We start from the raw sequence: 12,271 nt of genomic DNA on the forward strand, positions 1-12,271 counted from the left end.
CGTCACGAGAGTAGCCAGACGCCACGAGAGTAGCCAGACGTCACGAGAGTAGCCAGATGTCACGAGAGTAGCCAGACGTCACGAGAGTAGCCAGACGTCACGAGAGTAGCCAGACGTCACGAGAGTAGACAGACGACATGACAGTAGACAGACGTCACGAGAATAGCCAAACGTCACGAGAGTAGCCAGACGCCACGAGAGTAGCCAGACGTCACGAGAGTAGCCAGATGTCACGAGAGTAGCCAGACGTCACGAGAGTAGCCAGACGTCACGAGAGTAGCCAGACGTCACGAGAGTAGACAGACGTCATGACAGTAGACAGACGTCACGAGAGTAGCCAAACGTCATGAGAGTAGCCAGACGCCACGAGAGTAGCCAGACGTCACGAGAGTAGCCAGACGTCACGAGAGTAGCCAGACGTCACGAGAGTAGACAGACGTTATGACAGTAGACAGACGTCACGAGAGTAGCCAAACGTCACGAGATGTGGGACATTTGGGGCTTGACTCTATTTATTTAAATATTAATGTAATGAAAATCAATTACGATGGACCACCCGCTTTTATAGTAAAGAAGGAAACTAATAAAATATGATCATTAGAAAATTCCTAGATGAACCAGTAACTATGGATAAAAGACTAGAGAATATGATCACTTATATAATTAATGGGCTGTATTATTTAACTGAATCAAAGCCTCAAACACCTACATTGGGGGGTTATTATTGGAACTTCATATATGTCCAGGAACTAGTGTGGTTCGTGCACCAGTTCATTATGCAATAATCTAATCCTATGACCAATTATAGAATCATTATATTTATCACCAATAAGAACATAGATTATAACATGAGAAGTTAATAATTATAATAAACACATGTCAATCCAAAGAAACAGTGTTCTGCATGAAAAATAATACAGATAATAGAAATTTAAGGAATACGGAAAGGGTCTTAGCTTGAAGACAATTTCCAAGAAGTCGGTGACGACTCATCCTCATAATCTCCTGAACTCATTATGGAACACTGGGAGATGATTAACACGGGAAATGACAGCTCGGGGAATTCTTCACACACTCTGTAAATCAAATTATATTCAGTAGCAACAGATTAGGCTACTAGACATCTATGTTCAAGAAAATTAGATTAAATAATTGAGGTAAATAATAACCTGTGGGTTTTTATAGTCGCTCTGCATAACGACAAGCTACCCAGCTACAACCCCGCCCCCGAAATGATGCATCAAATGGGAATGAAGGTACTTAGCTAATAGGGCACTGTGTAAGTTAAGGCTTGCCGAAGTTCGCGTCCTAGGTTCAGGCTTCGTTGTAACTAACACGTGGTCTCAAGCCTAGCCTAGATGTGACGCGCTGCACTGGCTGGTCACGTTGGGCTACACGGAACCGAATTTAGCAGGTTCCTAGTTGAATGTCAAATTAAATCTCTTGACAATTCAACACGATGTGTAAAGTGACACTGACACCAGCTAAGTTGTTGTCTGCAAAGGTTCTTCACACCTCACAGTGGCGACTTTCTTCTGGAGTTCTTGATGGCATCTACCCTGGTGGCTGGGGTAATGGCGTCTCTCTCTGAGCGCGTCGCTTCGTGAACTCGCGTCTCCTCTGCCCCGCTCCGCGTCCCGCGTTTGATACACAAATTATTTACTACGAATATTATCATTTCTCGCAGTTGTGATTGAAATGCTCGGATAAGGACGGGTTTATTATTCAGAGGAGTTAAATATTATTATTAGCCTGTTTTACGATGGTAAACAAGCAATGGAGATGAATTAATGTCTCTCCAGGGCATTCACTCGTGACGTTAAATTTATTACCAGATAACAGTTATAACTATAAACGCTCTATTTGCATTAGTTGGGGACCAGTTTATCTGTAAATAATTATCACACAGAATACCGTTGTTTTATAGAGAATCAAATTCAATTCTCAGACACACTGGATATAGTTGTGTTTATTACAATGGAATCTGACGCAATACTGGCGTCTGGTGACGTAAGAATTCTAGCCTTATTGTACAGATGTAATTATTAGTACATGTGAACTCTTCGTTTGGTTAATTTTAATCACTACAATGATTAGTAGATTTAGTAATAATTAATAATAATACAACAGTGTTGCATTTAGTGTTGGAAATTTCCAACATAACTCTGGGGGAAGAATTCTAGGGTCGCAGTGTAATGTGGAGTACTGACACCTATCCCGAAGTTGGTATTAATATTAGTATGTTAATATGTTAGTATGTTAGTACACACATAACAAATGTCCCGTATTTGTCAAGGACATACAAGAAACTTAAGTCTTGCTGTAACACGGGTTTGGGTCCCTCTGTCTTTTCTTCCTTCTACTCCCTCTACCCGTATTCTTACTTATTATTCTCTACCAAGGGACTCCAAAACTTTTACCAAAGCCAACTCCACGCCACGTGGTCCTAAGACGATTGACCGACTTAGGATTCTACACCCAGTATGACGTGACCTAAGCTCTGAACAAAACCCTAGAGTCACCTCTGCTGCCACCACCAGACCAGTAAAAGAAGAGCAATGATCGAGGTCTGGATCGATCACGCTAATTAATCAACCTAGGGGCTTGATCCCCAATATAAACGATGACCTTGAGTGTGGAATAAATTACACGGTAATGATAATTCCGATTCGATGTTAGAATCGGCGCCCAATGCAACTCTGCCTCGTGTGGACCACGTGACCAGGACAAGTATACACATAAAACACATGGAAACAATAAAATGCAAAAATATTAACAAATTTAATTTATTAAAAGAAAAACTAAAACAAAATCTAAAAATGTTCACTCCCTATCACTTTAACACTCCCTACTTGACCTGAGTGGCAAATGAGACTATTTCTATACTTAACAATAACAACTATACCTTGGGCGACCAGCTAGATGTCTTGGCTGGTCTTGGGGAGAGGTAAGATGTTTGACCTCTCCCAGCTGCTTCCGTGACCACACTGATTTCTTCCTTGTCTGGTCTCCCCCAGACAGAACATTGTATCCTTCCGCCTAGTCAAAGTTCTACCAAGTTACTAGCAAGGTTTAAGTTATAACAATTAACCTCTGTTGTACTTAATTAATCCAGACTGGTTGAATTATTTTACTGAATTAAATTACAAACATCTAACGGCAGAGCTGTTCCCGATCACAAAAATGGTTATTAAAACTTTGAGAAATATTAGACATGTCAACCCTGCTGACCTATGACCGCCGGTCACTCCGCTTTAGAAGTTAGATCTGATTCGTGACGTCACTGATGGTGACTTAAACTCAATAATTAGAATACTCTTGATATTGTATCCAGTACTATTATACAATACAATTTTAATGCAAAATGAATAAAGGCTAATTTTCTCTAAATTACTGAATACTATTGGATGATTCATTATACGCAGCTATGAACAAAGCGTCGGTTATTTCCACCGCGAATTCCCCTGGGGGTCAGGTCACCATGCGGCTCAGCTTCCCATTCTCTTTTGTCGATAAACCACTCTGGATAATTCTTTCAACAGCCTAGTTTGTTACAACCCCCCCGCACAAGCACTTAGTAAACCTTGTTAATTTGTTAAAATTCACGAGGTTTAGTATCCAAACCCACAATTCAACTCATGCCACAAACAAAAGCTAACCTAACTAATAAAATTTGACAAATAATAGTCCAACATCATAATGAACATGTTCATATTTCATAAATTTCTCAGCTGTCAACTGACAGCAATCCTCCAATATCAGGAAACATACATCCTATCCTTACTGACATAGCTAAATAACATGTCCCTACTCTACCATCAAAGACTAGCTACTAAACTCTCTTGGCTCTTCACTAGCCAAGTCCATGTGTCCTCTAGAGCCGGCCACACCGTGCTCAACCAAACATTAAAGTTATATCATCAGACTGAACTTTCAGTCATCCGGGAGCGTACTACGGAACTATCAGGTACACATCCGTGTACTACCCACTCCCCATCAATGTCAACCTTGACATGTTAAGGAACACACCTAACGTTTATTACATGTATCTAAAAATATAAAAAAAATCCTATACTATATCACAGGTTTCAGCTGACTGTACAGCCAAGTGTTCTCACTCACTAGAAGTGTCAATGTTTATATTGGTCCGCCTCTCCTGTGTTCAAACATTCTGAAAAAAAAATAGCACCACATAATTTTCCATAACCGTTTGTTCTGGGCTGAGACAATTACACAGGGGCTTCGATTTTGATTACTGACCAATTCATAGAGTAAAATTCATATATTATACCAGAATTATTATTTTAAAGCTGTTTTTCAACATTTATAAAGTATTGATTCTAAATCTGTTTTTCAACATTTAAACAAAAGTGTCCAGATGTTCTTTACACAGATGTTCAGAGCCAACTTTGTTGTTCGTATCAATTGTTCATATTGAGTAAACGATAAAAAAAAAAAATCGATGCTGCTGGATGCTGAATGTAGTCGCTGACGATGACGGTGTCGATCTTGCTTCTCCCCATGTGTAGACATCAATACCTGGTCCTCTTGTACTCCCATCCGGTACTCCTGAATGACGACAGAGTGTAGTAGAGCGGAGTGCCAAGTGACAGCTGTAGAATACTGTTACTTCGGCCATTAATCTTGCTCTCGACAGTCCACACGCCTTCGTATCAATCACAGTTCACACGGCAGTCTTGATGTTAAACTTGACGTCGCAGATGACCACAGCAGAGCAGGACTGGATGTACCAACGGTGTCTCTTAGCAGGAGTGGTGTCAGAAGGTCGTAGACGCGGGTTGCTTGTTTGCAGAACAGGTGAATCTCGTCTTCCATCATTGCTCACGTCATCTCAGGCGTTTCTTGATGTCACCAGGTTACTAGGCCGTAAACACCAACTGTGTATACCCTCGTACCGCCGACTTTAGGCCAAAGGAGACAATTTTGCGACCTTCTATTGGCGAGTCCCGGTACTTTGTAGGGAAACCGTGCCTTCCACCTGTGACCGCCTTACTTCCGCTTTCTCGTTACTTCAGATGACGTAATCATTAATCTTCCGGCGAAATTCTTGAGTACTGCTACGTGCTTTCCATTTCTTGACCTCTCCTCCAACACTGCTGGAATGGCTGCAGTCTTGATGACGCAGCAGGTGGGTAGTGGTGATCTCGAGACAGCTACCCCGGCGTTGTATGGCACCTCCGGTGACTGCTATAATGTGGACAGCTCGCTGGCCCTGACAACCTCGTTAGTGACGTGAGGCGTCGGCCGGGTGACTCTTGGACAGTCACTCATCCCCAAAGTAACTGATGTATGGGTTACTGGGTCTGGTGGGGGGAGGGCTTTGTGTAACGTGCCTCCCCCCTCGGTCTTTACAGACAAGGGTTCACGTGTGGCTGGAACAACTGGGTCGGTGTACCAATCAGACCTGGGAACAGACAGACACAACACAGCGGAAGCATAGATATACTCTGGGTTTGGTGGAGGTGGAACCCCAGAGCACGGTAAAAGTTGCTACCCGAGTCAAGTATAGACATAGTACATCTCATTGCCTTTACAGGAAAATCTAATGAATACTAAATTATACTAACCAAGGAAGTTACTTTACTGTACAGCGCGAGATCTCGTCACCATAGGGTGGCGAGACTGCACCTGACTACTGATGAGCGATGACAGAGGGTCATCCTCATCTTCTGACTCGTCGGTGAAGCCATGAGTCAGCACTGCTGAGTCAGGAACTAGACCCGCTGAAGGCAGTTCTAATTCCTCTCTAGCATGATAATGTTTCAATTTATTCACATGAATTGTCCTTTCCACCTGGTCCTCGAACACTCCTTTTATAACAAGATTAACTGGCCCCGCCCTTTTAATTACTCTATATGGTCCTCGCCACCTCGGAGCTAGTTTCCTGCTCTGATTGGCGGGCGCAGCCTCATTCACTCTCAATACGAGGCTTCCTTCCTTCAACTCAAGAGGGCGCACTTTCTTGTCATAAAAATGAGCATACCGAGTCCGTGCCTTCTTGGACGCTTCAGCTGCAATATTCCATGCATTTCTCATTTTACCCAGGACCTCTGAAGGATAGTCCTCCCCGTATGCAACATTATGTCTGTTAAGCAGACCTGACGGGAAATTGCATGAATTACCAGTAAACAAATGAAGTGGTTGGGTGTTAATTGATTGGTGGATGGCAGTATTCAAGGCGAACTGAACATAGGGTAGGTGTTCATCCCAGGTGTTTGCATCATGTTCAGCAAGGATTGCAAGCATATCCTTGACTGAACGATTAGTCCGTTCCGTCATTCCGTTTGCTTGTGGGTGGTAGGCCGTTGTAAAAGCCGAAGTTGTCTCTAAAATCTTACAAACTTCTCTAAATATATTCCCATTGAATTCTTGACCCCGGTCAGAGACTAAAACTTTAGGAGGTCCGAATACAGTAACGAACCTACGCAAGAACGCATCTGCAACCGTACGAGAATCCTTCTGAGGTAATGCAACTAGTGTAGTGTATCTAGACAGATGGTCAACTAGCACCAACACGTATCTGTTACCCGCATGACTGTGGTGTAAATCAATCAGATCGGCCCCCACACGATCTAACGGTTCACGAATTTCAGGAAATTCCTGAAGTGGGGCTTGTACCTTAAGGGTACCTTTCCTCCTCTGGCAACGAGGGCACGACTTCACGAAATTGATTACCTCAGAAAGTAATCCTGGAAAATAAAATAGAGACTTTGCTTTTAAGTGCGTTTTAAAGATCCCCGGATGCCCTGCAATCTTTGAAGCATGTGCAAGCTTTAACGCTGATGACCGCAACGCGTCCGGAATAACTAGCTGAAATACTGCCCTATCATTCTGGCTATTAACATAATACAGGACGCCCTGTTTCATTTCAAAATCATGAATAGGTAAATTCTTTTTCTTTTTCGGGTATTTTCCTCCCTCTAAATACTCAATAATCTCTTTCCATCTAGGCTCGCTCATCTGGTATTCTCTCATTTTATCTGATGGAATGGTTTCAATGTTTTCATTAATTTGAACTGCCGCTATATTTCTACTTAGCGTATCTGGCACAACATGTGCTGGACCAGGCTTGTACAAAATCTGGAACGAGTGGGCCGAAAGTTCGTGAGACCAGCGTGACATTCGTGGGCATTTTGTTCGCTTCTTAAATATGTGTGTTAACGCTCGATGGTCTGTGTAGATTACAAAATGCCGCTGAAATAGGTAAGGCTCGAAATACCTAACTGATTCTACTACTGCCAGTGCCTCCCGATCCGTAGCTGAATAACGAACTTCAGGTCCTTTGACCTTCCTACTGAAATAGGCTACTGGATGGGGTAAATTATCTGCGTCTCGCTGAATTAAGCACCCGCCAATAGCAATACCGCTGGCGTCAGTGTGCACTTCCCACTCTTTCTCAAAATCAGGAATAGCCAATACCGGTGTCGTGATTAGTTGGTCTTTCAGTTTGCGATAGGCCTCGTCATGTTCTGATTTCCACACAAACTTCGCATTTTTCTTTGTCAGATCAGTCAGGGGTGCTGAAATGCCAGCGAAACCTTCAATGTGACGACGAAAATATCCGGCCGCCCCCAAAAACCTACGCACGTCCTTTGCTGTCCTTGGAGTAGGCATGTCAGCAATGGCGCGGCAAGAATCTGGGTCAGGTCGGATACCGTCTGGGCTTACCTGGAACCCCAGAAATTTGAATTTCTGAGCCGCCAAGGTGCACTTCTGAACATTCAGCCTGAAACCTGCCTGATCTAACAATTTCAAAGTCTCAGTCAAGTCCTGTAGGTGTTCCTCAAACGTCCTGGAATATATCACAACATCATCCAGGTACGCTAAAGAATGCCTACCCAGTACCGGACTAAGGATAAAGTTGATGGCCCTCTGAAACGACGAAGGCGCTGTCTTCAAACCAAACGGCATCCTACGGAATTGATAAGTGTGCCTACCATCCGAGAATGCTGTTTTTTCCCTATCCTGTTCTGCCACCGGAATCGCCCAATACGCCGATTTTGCGTCAAGAGTTGAGAAATACTTAGCAGCACCAAATTGATCTATTATCTCCTGTATTCGGGGCAACGGATACACATCACCCTTAGTTAGTTCGTTCACCTTCCGGTAGTCAACACAGAAACGATAACTACCGTCCGGTTTCCGAACTAGCACAACAGGAGAGAGCCATGGTGACGTACTAGGCTCTATTACGCCCTGTCTCAACATTTTCTGGCACTCCTCCCTGATAATGTTCTTTGCCTGTTCCGGCAACCTCCACTGTCTTGTGTACACAGGCAAATGGTCACCAGTTGGAATGGTGTGCTCGATCTTATCAAGGAGACCAATCTGGTCATCCTCTGTCGCAAACAATTTCGGGAATTTTCGTAAAACTCCTCTCAGTGCCTTCCTATCTGCCTGTGTAACATGTTGCAAATCAAGTGCTGAAATTAATTTTTCCACTTCCTCAACATTCTGTGCAACATTTCTCGTCTCGTATTGTACTTTGGATGGTGTTTTAGTATTCAACATATTCAGTGCACTACATTGTGCAGTGACGGCTGGCGTCTCAGCTGACTCATGGTGAAAGATTTCTGTGTCCTCCACCATGGTTCCCTGAGATACCCTATCACCTGCCCTGAAGCGAAAAGTCTTATGTGAAAGATTGACAACTGGAATGAGTGCACCTTTATCGAGCACTACAACTAAGTGATGAGGAATTAATAAACTATCACATCTCCCAGCCACCTGAAGGGTGGTACCTGGTTGTATGTGACATCCCACGGCTACTTTAATAAATTTAACAGAATGTGGTGGGCAACTCTGTTTGGTCAATGCATGCAAGGCGCATGACCTCTTAACTGTGTCTGGAAGAGACTTAAAAATCAATTTTGGATAGTGCGCATTATATTTCAGCTTCCTCTTAATTGAAGCTACAACTGGGGGATGGTCGATCATCTCCACTGGGTAGGAAGTCTGTCCCAACTGCAACCTGCAGTTCCTAGCCCCTTTTTGAGCAGACAAGGAATAATCAAATCGCGACAGAAAATCAGTTCCCATTAAGATGTGACCAGGAAAATCAAGGTTCTCTACGATCGTACATGTGTGAGGCTGCAATTCCCCATCAATCTCAAAATTAACTGTACCTTGACCTACGATCTCAATCTTTTCCCCATTGACTGCTGTTAATGTCTTTGCGCAACGTTGAAGACGTGCATACTTAAAATTGCTGAAGGCTGACTTTTTAATGACCGTTGCCTGGCTTCCTGTATCAACAAAAGCTGTCAATCTCACATCTTCCACTTTCACCTCAAAAGTAGGCCTACCCTCACTAGGAGCCTGCTTTCATGCTTTCGTAATAGTGACTTTACAGTCCCTCTGTATGTGCCCACGCATCCCGCAGGAGTAACACCTACGCGGACCCCTGTTGTTACCCCGCGCAGGGTGGCTCGAACTTGCCGCTGAGGGCTGCCTCCTGCTTGATGAACCCGCGCCACAGTGACTCGGCTTGGCTCCCTCGCCTTTACTTACCGCCTCTACGTATGGCGACAACTGAGTGCCCGATGTCCCTGCGCGCGTCTGCCTGTCTAGGGCTGTGGCGGCCTGTTGGACTAGGTCTTCATAACTCACACCCGCTCTCCCCGCAAGGAACAATGGCCCCATATCGGAAGGTAACGTTTTGCAGAACAACTCTTTAGCGAATTGCTCTGCCTGACTCGAATCGAACCCCAGTTCCTTAGTGAGGTCGTCAACCCTTCTCTTTAATATTGACCCGAAATCCTTGACAGTGCTTCGGTCATCCCTCTTAAGTGACTCGAGATAAAAGTAAGCCTCATCCTCCGAAACCCTGTCTTTGAATCTGTCCCTAATCGCTTGGACAAACTGAGGCCAAGATGTCAGGTGCTGAAACTCTGTAAATCCCGCCAGTGGACCGGCTACGTGCACGCAAGCCCCCATAGCGAGAGCAATTTTCGATCTATCCCCCGGGACAGCTTCCAGCATCGAACCAATTTCACAAAGCCAGTCTTCCACCTGGCGGTTGCGTTCCACCTTAATGAGCGACAACTCCCTACCTCTGAGTGTCGGCAGAGTCAACTTGGGAATCAGACTCACAAGTCCCTCTGTATGTGACGCGGAGCTACTGGCAGTGGGTGGGTCCCGGGGTTGGGGACTGGGTTGAGGTTGGGGTTTGGCCTGAGGTATGGTGTGGGTGGCCTCGGGTTGGGGTGTGGATTGAGGTTGGGGTTGAGGCTGAGGTATGGTGTGGGTGGCCTCGGGTTGGGGTGTGGATTGAGGTTGGGGTTGAGGCTGGTGTATGGTGTGGGTGGCCTCGGGTTGGGGTGTGGATTGAGGTTGGGGTTGAGGCTGAGGTATGGTGTGGGTGGCCTCGGGTTGGGGTGTGGATTGAGGTTGGGGTTGAGGCTGAGGTATGGTGTGGGTGGCCTCGGGTTGGGGTGTGGATTGAGGTTGGGGTTGAGGTATGGTGTGGGTGACCTCAGGCTGGGGTGTGGATTGAGGTTGGGGTGGGTATGGGGTGGCCTGGGGCAGGAATGGGTATGGGTATGGGTATGGGGTGGCCTGGGGTTGGAATGGGTATGGGTATGGAGTGGCCTGGGGTTGGAATGGGTATGGGTATGGGGTGGCCTGGGGTTGGGGGAAGGGTTGGTATGGGAACTGAGGATGGGGTTGGTATGGGAATTGAGGATGGGGTTGGGGTTGTTGTAGTGACGGATGAGGTGTACCTAGGTGGTCCCCAGTGGTGTCGGAAGAGGTGCTGTCCTCTACACTTCCACTTCCACTGGTCCCCACTGACTGGTCACTGTCTGGCTTAAACATTTTCTGTGATTCCTGGTGTGCCACGTCTTTTCTAAACTACCTTATAGTACACCCTCGACCCGAACTCACTACAACCGTGATCTTACACAAATAATAATAAAAAAAATCGCAACTCTTTTCTAAGAGAAAACTACTAAATTCCCAAAATAGGAAATACACCGATTTATCGAGAGAATCGCTGAAGTGAATCCAATGAATGAGTGTCTGCCCCGCACTCGTGTCTGACCGTGAAATATCCCGCAGTTCTATTGCTGAAACCTAAGTCCTTTACGTTAAAAAAAATTAAGGAATCTAATTTATATAAAACAATTTAAATGATAACGCAACTAACGCGTAGCACTCGTGATGGATTAATAAAGAATATTTACTGTATTTGAATACTAAAACGCGCTTGAAGTGAGCAGCGTGGCCACTGATGACTGATGGAGCGGGACCAGCTGCGCTGAAAAAACTAAGTCCCGCGCTTTTTCGCTTAAACGCTGAAAAATCAAAATTTTTGTTCTGAAGGAAAATAACTAGTTTTACGTTAATAAACCGCTCTAGCGATTAATATAGACACCCAGGACCTATAAATGCTTACTAAAAATTGAATTTTTATCAAAAACTGCGTTTTTACTCAATTGCTGGACTCTGCCAAATTTTCTGACTCCGAGGGAAAAATATTCTATCACCCCAAATATCACAAAACTTCTTTAATTCACAAAAATTTGGGTTTCTCGTTCCCAGATATAAATACGTTATTATTTACTGCTGACGTTGTATGCAGAACAATACTGACTCTTCGGGCGGTTTCAACACTCACTAATTCGAATTTTCGTCAAAATCCGAGATTTTCACCTCCAATGGACTCTGACAAAATTACAACACGATTTTCTCGAAAAATAACTAAATTCGGCAAAAATGTAATTATCACTGTTTAATGCTTTACGAACAGAATTACGTCCCTTGCGCGCACTAGAGAGTAATACTGACCCCAGAATATACACGAAACATGAAAAATTAGAATTTCCGCCAAAAAGTCAGATTCTAGCCCAAGCTGGACTTAGAAAATTTTCCACCTACGTTTCTACTGAAAACAGAGTTCTAAGTCTAAAACACAATTCTACCGTCTTACTGGTAAAAACTAGAAAATATCACACGCATCGACTGGGGAATCCTAATGATACCCAGATCATACACGTGACCCACGAATACAAATTAATTACAGTTAACGACTTTCCGACATCGACTTAGCCGAAAACTTATCCCAAAATACTTAGAAATATTCCGCGGACAAATAACATTTACACGCAACTTACTATCCCTTAAACTCCTTCACTTATCTATCGTGACCGACACATAGCCCTAAGTCCAGAGGATTAACTACACTCTAGTAACAACGCCTCTGACTTAGACTAATACAACAGGGAATAGCAAAAAAATGTACGCACTTAGC

This window comes from Procambarus clarkii, chromosome 2 (assembly GCF_040958095.1).
Source record: "Procambarus clarkii isolate CNS0578487 chromosome 2, FALCON_Pclarkii_2.0, whole genome shotgun sequence".
Classification (NCBI taxonomy): domain Eukaryota; kingdom Metazoa; phylum Arthropoda; class Malacostraca; order Decapoda; family Cambaridae; genus Procambarus; species Procambarus clarkii.